Source organism: Saccostrea cucullata, unplaced genomic scaffold, assembly GCF_032062105.1.
Source record: "Saccostrea cucullata isolate Sc308-1 unplaced genomic scaffold, CSIRO_AGI_Scuc_v1 ctg17712, whole genome shotgun sequence".
NCBI classification, from domain to species: Eukaryota; Metazoa; Mollusca; class Bivalvia; order Ostreida; family Ostreidae; genus Saccostrea; species Saccostrea cuccullata.
In genome coordinates, this window is record NW_026935105.1 from 15912 (window position 1) to 25345 (window position 9434).

The window sequence follows — 9434 nt, forward strand, 5'->3', positions numbered from 1 at the left end:
CCACCAACACACAATCCTACAGAAGCAGATGAGCAACACGCAATCCTAAAGATGCAGAGACAAGCAACACACAATCCTACAGAAGCAGACACATGAGCAACACACAATCCTACAGAAGCAGAGACAAGCAACACACAATCCTACAGAAGCAGAGACAAGCAACACACAATCCTACAGAAGCAGAGACAAGCAACACACAATCCTACAGAAGCAGAGACAAGCAACACACAATCCTACAGAAGCAGAGACAAGCAACACACAATCCTACAGAAGAAGAGACAAGCAACACACAATCCTACAGAAGCAGAGACAAGCAACACACAATCCTACAGAAGCAGAGACAAGCAACACACAATCCTACAGAAGCAGAGACAAGCAACGCACAATCCTACAGAAGCAGAGACAAGCAACACCACAATCCTACAGAAGCAGAGACAAGCAACACCTATTTCTACAGAAGCAGAGATGAGCAGTGCACAATCCTACAGAAACAGACCAGCAACACACAATCCTACAGAAGCAGAGACAAGCAATTATACACAATCCTACAGAAGCAGAGAACAAGCAAACACAAATCAACCAATCCTACAGAAGCAGAGACAAGCAAACACAGTCCTACAGAGAGCAGAGACAAGCACACACAATTCTACAGAAGCAAGACATAAGCAACATTTATCAGCAACACACAATTCTACAGAAGCAGTGACAAGCAACACACAATTCTACAAAAAGGAGAGACAAGCAGTACACAATCCTATAGAAGCAGAGACTAAGATTAAGATGTTGGCAAGAGTACAGAGAGCTGAAAAGAGTTAAGTTACATTCTTTACTCCATACACTCTTAGAGATTCAAGAACTAAATCTGATTTTATCTCTTCAAATTCTGTTTGATCAGGAAGAGGAAGACTATAAACCATGCTGAAGAGCAGACTGTCATGCTTTAATTCAAGAGTGCTAGGAGGAAGGATAAAAGTGGCCTGACCTGAAAGAGAGGGTAAGACACAAAAATTTTCTATTCTTGGACTGGGTTTCTGTGTTTGAAAAACAACCTGTTCCAACATTTTGTGTGGGATTTTGTCCTCTAAAAAAACAATTTTTAGTCTATTTTATGTGCAGGGCTTTCTTTTTTATATTATCTTTTTATATTAGTGTACTCCTTGTCCAAGGTCTTTTTTCAACATTTAAACAATTCACTGAAATCTTCCTTTCTTTTATTGATTAACCTTTATTTTTTTTAGAGTATTAAATAGCTTTGTCCTCCATCACCAGTTTTACATTGGCCTGTTAGACAGAAAAAGAGTGCAGACCAGAAGGATCCACTGCATCAACCATCCATGTAAGTGTAACATACATTGATTTCTTGTTTATCTCTTCCTTAATTTATTGCACATTGTGATCATTAGAAAAAGTTGCAGCAATATGAGTATTTATTAATCTGCCTTAGCAGGAGGGGAGGTTGGATTGCCTATTGACACTGCAGTGAAGAAGAGTTCCCCCATAAACTGAGGCCTACCTTGAAAGACCTGGTAAGATTCTCTCTTACCCTCTAACACAGTCTCCTTATTATACCCACAGCTTGTAAAGTGAGGGTTATCATGTCTTTCCTTTTGTCTATTCATAACATATTGAGGAAGCTATCTCTTATTCGCAACTCCTCCAATAATTTCTATAATTATAATTAGTAAAGTCTTTCGGCAAAAATGTTCAGAGTCTTTCAGAATTCATTACTATATTAACTCAAAATTTATACTTAAAGAAAATATAAGCCCCCATGACTTCAAATTTAAAATAATTTTTTAAATAATATAATAAGTTGCATTAAGAGCTTCTTGTTCTATTGCATTGTGTTCAAAAAATGACCCATTTTAAATTTAACATATTACAGAATTTGAAAGCTTGAACCTACAAAAAAAAGTGTTTATAGTATGCACCTTTTATTTTTACTTGTCACATTTGTGAAGTAAACATCTCTGATTCACAAATCTATATAACCAAAAAAGTCACACAGGATCAAGTTATTATAAAGATTTGAGCAACACATGTTTAGGTTTTAATCAAATTTGACAAGGTTTCCATAGCAAAAAATGAGAAAAGACAAATATTTTTTACTTTAACAAAAAAAATGTTTTTTCTGTTACAAGACTACTGCATTTATTTGAAATCCCAAAGTTAGGACAAAATATATTACTTGTGTATATGACCCTCTTTTGATCTTAAATTTGCATTTTGCAGAACCATGCAGAGACAATACCCATACTAGAATTAAGTGGAGTGCATCACTAGCCATCACAGAGCTGGAATTGACTGAGGCTTATTTATTTTACAGGTAACTGTATTGCAAAAGCTGCACTTTTTTAGTATTTCAGTTGCATCACTCTTTTTCATCACTTGATTCAAAAAACATTTACTTACTACATTGTTCACAGGCAATCCTAGATCCTACAGTGTATGTTCAAGAGTCAGGCTCCTAATATTGTAGAAGAGTTATGAGTATTGATTGACTGCAAGCCTCCTTCTAGAGTAGGGTAAGATGCACTCACTTTGAGAAATTTCATAACTTCCATTAGATGAATTCTGATAATTATAACTTTTTGTTTTGTTAACATCTCTATACCTTGTGTTGACAGGAAAGAAGGTTAGGCTTGGCTTCTTACCAGGCTTTAGAGATGTCAATATGCTTGGACCAAAGAACCAAGAAGGAGGACAGACTGTATTTTTACCTAGAAGGGAAGGTAAGATGCAAACACTTATTTTTTTTAATTATTTTTTGACTCTCTGAAAGTTTGTTTTACTTTGCCATTTGACAAAGTCTTAGAACTAATGTTGTCAACAAGCACCTGGTTAACCAGTGACAAAACACAATTTTCCAATTATTCTCTGTTTAAAATTATTTTACTTGATAGTATCATTAGATTTTTCTAAGAAATATATAAAAAAAAATCACCATACATTAACAGGAATTTGAACAGATATAAGTGATAAAAATCTTAGTGTTTTTTTTTTTATAACTTTAACTTCATAAAAACAAAACTTTGACCTAGATGAGTTTGTTGGTTCAACATATATTAAAGCACAATGAAACTTTTTTTTTTTTAGAAATTAGATTTATTTGGTTTTTTAAATATTTTACAAATGTAATTTAGACAGAATGGAGCCAGTGGTACCCAGAGAGTCCAAGAAAAGGTTGTATATTGACCGTATAAGCCAGACATTAGGTGAGCTGTATTTGTTCATTTCCATGTGTTTTTTATTCCCTTACCTCTTGTCCCCCTCCCCATTCTTACTTACATTACTAACATAACAAACCTTTTTGCACTTTATTGTTTGTGTCTTTCCAAATATGTATTTGCCATGTTTTTGTATGAGAATGATGCATTTTAAAAAGGTACTTTTTAAATTGTTTTGGAACTGTACTAATCCTGTGTCAGTTTCTACCATTATCAAGGGCACTAGGAGGGATGGACAGATGGCAGCCACCAACTCAAGGAAGAGGAGACCATTGCCAGGATACAGGGTATCCACCATAACAACAGGCCAACATTGGCCAAAATGGTGAGAAACAAACTGTATTTGTTAAATTTAGATTTTTCTTTTTTCACTTTATCCAAGACTGGTATTAGTATTAGTTTGACTCTTGACTCTGTATGTTAACAGAATTATAGTTAGCCTCAATCCTAATACAAAGAATGACAACCCTACTTGTGAAGAAGAGTCCAGGGAGTTTGGATCAATTGAAGCCAATCACTAAACAAAGGGTAAGGTACAAATAGCTGATATATTTTCTTTGTAAAATAATGAGCTTCATTTGATCTTGAATCTCTGTATTTAACCAATGAAAGTACCAAGAGCTAAAATAAACTGTGTCTAAACTTTTAGATGACAGCAGGTATAGATAGATGCCAAATTGTGCATAACCAAACATTTATGATGGGACCATCACCAGGATACAAGGTATCCACTATGTTGACAAAACAACATTGACCTAAGCAGTAAGAAACAAGCTGCATATGGAGGACCACACACAGAAAGAAGAGGAGGACCACATAATAATGAAGAGGATCAGACAGAGAAGAAGAGGACCACAGAAGAAAGAAGAGGACCACAGAAAAAGAGGAGAGAAAGAAGGCCAACATTAAGAGGACTACAAGAAAATGTTACTTTTTTATTGCTATGAAGAAAAATTTACAGTAACAAGTTAAACAGTTTTATCCATTTTGTAACATAACTTAACAACAAAGAAAACAGAAAAGGTAACTCCACAGAAGTATTTTTAACAATAGATAGAAGAGGACCAAAGGAAAAAAGGAAAAATTGAGGACCATTTCAAGGAAGAGGAACCATTAAAGAAGAGAAATTTCCTGGATATCCACTAAAGTAGCAGGCCAACATTAACCAAAGTGGTAAGGAACAAGCTGCAAATGTTACTTTTTTATTGCTATGTTTTATTCTTGATCAATCCAATTAGGACACCCATTAGACCTCTTTACTCTATTTATTTACAGAAAAATGGTTAGACAAGCTTTGATGACACTTCCATCACTCACAAGGAGGAGTCCAGAGAACTGAGATCCACTGCAGCCAGCCATAGAAGAAAGGGTAAGATACAAATTGAATGTGCTGAATCCATTGCTTGTGCTCTTTCACACATGATTATGATTAGGTCCATTTTGTGTGCCCTTTTAAACTGATGTAGAATGAGCCTCCTTTGTCCTAGAGCTTAAATAAACTATTCTCTGACAATTTTTTCAGGTGACAGCAGGTTTGGACAGATGCCAAATTAAGGATGACCACTTTATGAACAATATGATCATACACTGAAAAGGAGGCCAACAAGGAAGAAGAGGACCACACACAGAAGAAGAGGACCACACAAGGAGGAAGAGAACCATTGCAAGGATTCAGAGTATCCACTAAACCAACAGGCCAACATTGGCCAATGTGGTAAGAAACAAGCTGCATATATTACATTTTTTGATTGCTCTGTTTTATTCTTAGTCAATCCAATAAGGACACACATTACACCTCTTGACTCTCTTTATTTACAGAATAATGGTTAGGCAAGCTTCAATCTCATGGCAGAGAACATATCTATCAGATTTTAAGAGGAGTCCAGGGAAGAGAGATCCACTGCAGCTAGCCATGGAAGAAAGGGTAAGCTACAGATCGATTGTGCAAAATCCATATTGTTTGTGCTCTTTCACACATTATTATGACAGGGGTCTATTTTATGTAAAATCTGTGTCTTACAGAAACAAGGACAATCAGACCCTTACAATGTCAAAAGCAAATGTTACATTTTTTATTGCAAGAGTATTAGAGCTGACACCAGATAGCCACACAGGAAGAGGACACCCATTCCACACAAAAATGGTTAGACAAGCTTTGATGACACTTCCATCACCCACAAGGAGGAGTCCAGAGAACTGAGATCCACTGCAGCCAGCCATAGAAGAAAGGGTAAGATACAAATTAAATTTGCTGAATCTATGACTTATGCTCTTTCACTCATGATTATGACTAGGGCCATTTTATGTGCTGATTTTAACTGATGTAGAATGGTCCTCCTTTGATCTAAAATCTCAGTATCCTACAACTAAAGTATTAAGACCTTAAATTTAAACTATTCTCTGACAGTTTTTCAGGTGACCGAAGGTTTGGACAGATGCCAAATTAAGGATGACCACATTATGAACAATATGATCAAACACTGAAGAGGAGGACCACACAAAGAAGAAGAGGACCATACAGAAGAAGAGGACCATACAGATGAAGAGGACCACACACAGAAGAAGAGGACCATACAGATGAAGAGAAGAGGCCATTGCAAAGATCCAGGGTATCCACTAAACCAGCATGCCAACATTGGCCAAAGTGGTAAGAAACAACCTGCATGTATTTCATTTTTGATTGCTCTGTTTTATTCTTAGTCAAACCAATAAGGACACACATTACACCCCTTGATTGTCATTATTTACAGAATAATGGCCAGACAAGCTTCAATCTCATGGTAGAGTACACATCTATCACTCTTTAGGAGGAGTCCAGGGAAGAGAGATCCACTGCAGCCAGCCATGGAAGAAAGGGTAAGATGAAAAGCAAATATGTTAAATCCATATTGTTTGTGCTCTTTCACACATGATTATGACAGGGGTCTCTTTTATGTAAAATCTCTGTCTTACAGAAACAAGGACAATCAGACTCTTACACTGTCAAAGGTCTGGAAGATTACATCACCTGCCAGTAAGAGTACCAAGAGCTAGACACCAGATAGCCACACAGTAAAGAGGAGATCATTGCCAGAGTACAGGGTGTCCATTATACCAGCAGCCATTTATTAGTCAAAGTGGTAAGCTGCACTTGTTACACTATCACAATTCATGTTTTCTATTCTCTGTCTGATTAGAACATGTATTTGACTCTAAACTTTCTATGTTCACAGAAACCTTGATTGCAGTCTCCCACTCTATGTTAGGAAGAGATATATACCAGCTAAAGGAGTACTGGGAGCCAGGGCTGACTTTGGCCTGCAGGAGATGGTAAGAAATAAGATCCACTACTTGCATTGTGTAAATTGATATCCCTGTTTCTGACTTATTGAATTCTTTGTACCTTTATTAACTGATCTGTACATATTCTGTGTTTAATTAACAGATAAGGGACAAGGCTCATCTTGATCAAATGTTTAAAAGCAGTTCTTCCTGTTGATAGAGAATACTCATTGCCTGCAGCCTACTGTAGAAGTGAGGGTAAGATACAAGCTCTAATCAATTCACTTTGAGAGATTCCATAACTTTAAATACTTTAGTTCTGTTAATCTTTTTATATTCTTTGATAACAGGGAGTTAGACTAGCCTGGATCTAGTATTCAAGAGCATTCATGTTTCCACTTGCATTCCAAGAAGGTGACAGACTTTTGCCTAACATAAAAGTAAGATATAGCACATAATTTTTTCTTTAGTTCTGTTTGAAATCTCATATTTCTTTGCCATCAGATAAAGTGTTAACATTCTTTTGTTATTCATCTTTCTTTGTTCTTTGTTAACAGACAGAGAGTTGGACTAGCCTTCTACACCAGTCATAGAAGAACCTGTAGGACAGAAGAAGATTCCAGATTAATGGCTTGACCTGAACACCAGAAGGTGAGATACAGTTTTTACTCCATAGTCAAACTTTCTCAGTAAATCACTGGAGTCCATATTCAAACTTTCTCAGTAGGTCCCCTCAGTCAAACACAAATGCCTCAATTGTTAAGAAAATGTTTGCGCAATCAACTTTGAGGCAATCCTACTGAAGTATTTTCAAAATTATTGAAGTTTGGGTAAAAAAAAAAAAAAAAGCTTATATAATAAATTTTATCTTTATCCATTGATTTACCAATGGTGGCTGCTAATAAAGCCAAAAAATGTAAAATTTTGGGAAATACAAATTTCCAATTGTTTTAATTTACTGATTAATAATTTTATATTGTTTATTACCATCATGACTTTATAAAATTTTACGCTGATCCCTATTACGTGGGAATCATGAACTTTTTAATACTTTTTACAGGGTATGCCATATATTTTGTGTGTAAGATATCCTCTAAATGTCTGAACTTGTTTTTAAACTGTCAACACGGTGTTTGTTCATTACCCTGTAAATGAGCTCGGCTTACAGTACTTCTGAATACTTTGATTTTACATTTAATGTACTATCTCAGTTATGCACTTGATTTCTATGTTCAAACTTTCTTAATAAACATGAGTCCATATTAAAACTTTCTCAGTAAATCATGAAATATTTTCAGTCAATACACAAATGCCTCAATGATTTAAGAACAGGATTTAATTTACAACACATTCATGTCACAAAATGGCTACATTTCTTCATAAAAATAAAATTATAAAATCATGCTGATCATTGTTTACCCCATTACAGTCAACTGGTGCTGATAATGCCAAAAAACAGAAATTTTCACAAAAGTTTGAAAACAGAAATGCCCTTTTAAACTTATAAATAAATAGTGCATTCAGTTTGAAATTTACTAAGTAGGAAATATACCAATTTAACAAAAAATAATTCCCAGAAGTATTGCAGTTTTTGGTTGAGTTGTATTGTAAACAGCATACTCTGGTATCACTAGATTTCATGGTGGCTCCTAAAAATTATATGTGAAGTTTGGGTTGCCCCTTGTCCACAAATTTGCATCCTCCATGAATTAAAAAAAATTAAGTTACAGCTAGAGTCATCTTTTCAGGTGGCATGACATATATTAGTTTTAAGTCTAATTATTGAAAACAGGCATGGAATTTAATTTATGACTATTTCAATCCCATTATAATTTCAGGATGCAATTTATTGATAGAAAGTTTTTGATATAATATTTATATTTTGCTGTTATTTCTCTTAATTGAATCACTGTTTGTACTGTTTCTAATTGGAGGGATAAAAAAAACCTTAGTGAATATGATTGGTTGTTTTATACAGGAGGAAGAGAGGAATACCAGACTGACAGGACTTGGAAGAAAGAACAGCAGTCAGGAGATGGACTTTGTGAATAATATTGATGTTTGGACATTATACATCTCAGACATACATATATATGCGTGTTTGTGTGTTATGTTTGAGTGTGTTTATGAGTTTATAAGGTTCATTGTAAATTTTGGTTTTTGTAAGCCTCTTAATGGTATGCTAGCCCTTACAGTTTCACATTTTTTATATTCATTGTTAAATATCATGGCCTAATTTATTAACCTCTCTGTGTCCCTATAGCAGCTATTACTAGTTTAGAACATGAGACAGAATTTTTTTTTTAAAAGGATACCTTTTGATGTATTTTCACATTTCCAGGGGGGTAGGGGTAGGGTAGCGGAGGGGAGTCCTAATCCCTATTATAGTGAAGTCCCGTTGACTCCTCCTTTGAGATTCCTCCACAATCCTTGATCCTTGTCTGGATAACGTACATGATTAAATAGGACCTAAGATTATGAGGTATTTTCATTTGATGCATTGTAGAGATAATGTGTGTCAAAGGTTAAGTCTGTGTTACCTTGACCTTCAGTCAAATATTTGAGTGTTGTATTGGAATTTCATCATGGATATTTTAGAAAGGGTCAGGATTTTCAGTTCTTTTTCATTTCACATTCAATCACATAAAGAGACACTTAATTAAGGATATAGTGTCTGAACCCTTAAGTTAGCACTTTATGGATTAATAGATTTATTTTGAATAGGGGTTCTATTCATTATCTTGTGTTAATAACTTTCACATAACTCAAGAGCATTAAGAGTTAAGCAGAAAAAAATGAACCATATGAAATATGATGCTATCCCCTTTGGCCCATTACTGGCATGCCACGGAGTACAGAATCTCCGTTTTTTTTGCCTTTGCCAATTTTTATGTTATATGGCTGTGAGAAGAATATGGGCTGTGGTTTCCCATTTATACTGAGTTT

The 9434-nt window shown here is 35.1% G+C and overlaps 3 long non-coding RNA genes across 6 annotated transcripts; all 3 read left to right on the forward strand.

Annotated features, from left to right (window-relative positions):
• The first annotated feature begins 2645 nt into the window (after positions 1–2645).
• Positions 2646–3928, forward strand: LOC134241881 (uncharacterized). 2 transcript variants are annotated; one of them, XR_009986747.1, is made up of 4 exons: positions 2646–2732; positions 3144–3552; positions 3655–3755; positions 3877–3928. It is a non-coding gene; the product is annotated as an uncharacterized LOC134241881 (long non-coding RNA). The 2 variants fall into 2 exon arrangements; XR_009986746.1 differs by lacking the exon at positions 2646–2732 and having other exon boundaries at positions 3139–3552.
• A 425-nt stretch (positions 3929–4353) lies between these two features.
• On the forward strand, positions 4354–4840 carry LOC134241883 (uncharacterized). The gene is made up of 3 exons (XR_009986751.1): positions 4354–4400; positions 4503–4596; positions 4750–4840. It is a non-coding gene; the product is annotated as an uncharacterized LOC134241883 (long non-coding RNA).
• A 63-nt stretch (positions 4841–4903) lies between these two features.
• Positions 4904–8707, forward strand: LOC134241882 (uncharacterized). Of its 3 annotated transcripts, none has more exons than XR_009986749.1 (8): positions 4904–4941; positions 5978–6083; positions 6182–6346; positions 6440–6536; positions 6652–6746; positions 6839–6928; positions 7046–7139; positions 8467–8707. It is a non-coding gene; the product is annotated as an uncharacterized LOC134241882 (long non-coding RNA). The 3 variants fall into 3 exon arrangements; XR_009986748.1 differs by lacking the exon at positions 4904–4941 and adding an exon at positions 5812–5874; XR_009986750.1 differs by lacking the exon at positions 4904–4941 and adding an exon at positions 5812–5836.
• The last annotated feature ends 727 nt before the right edge of the window (positions 8708–9434 follow it).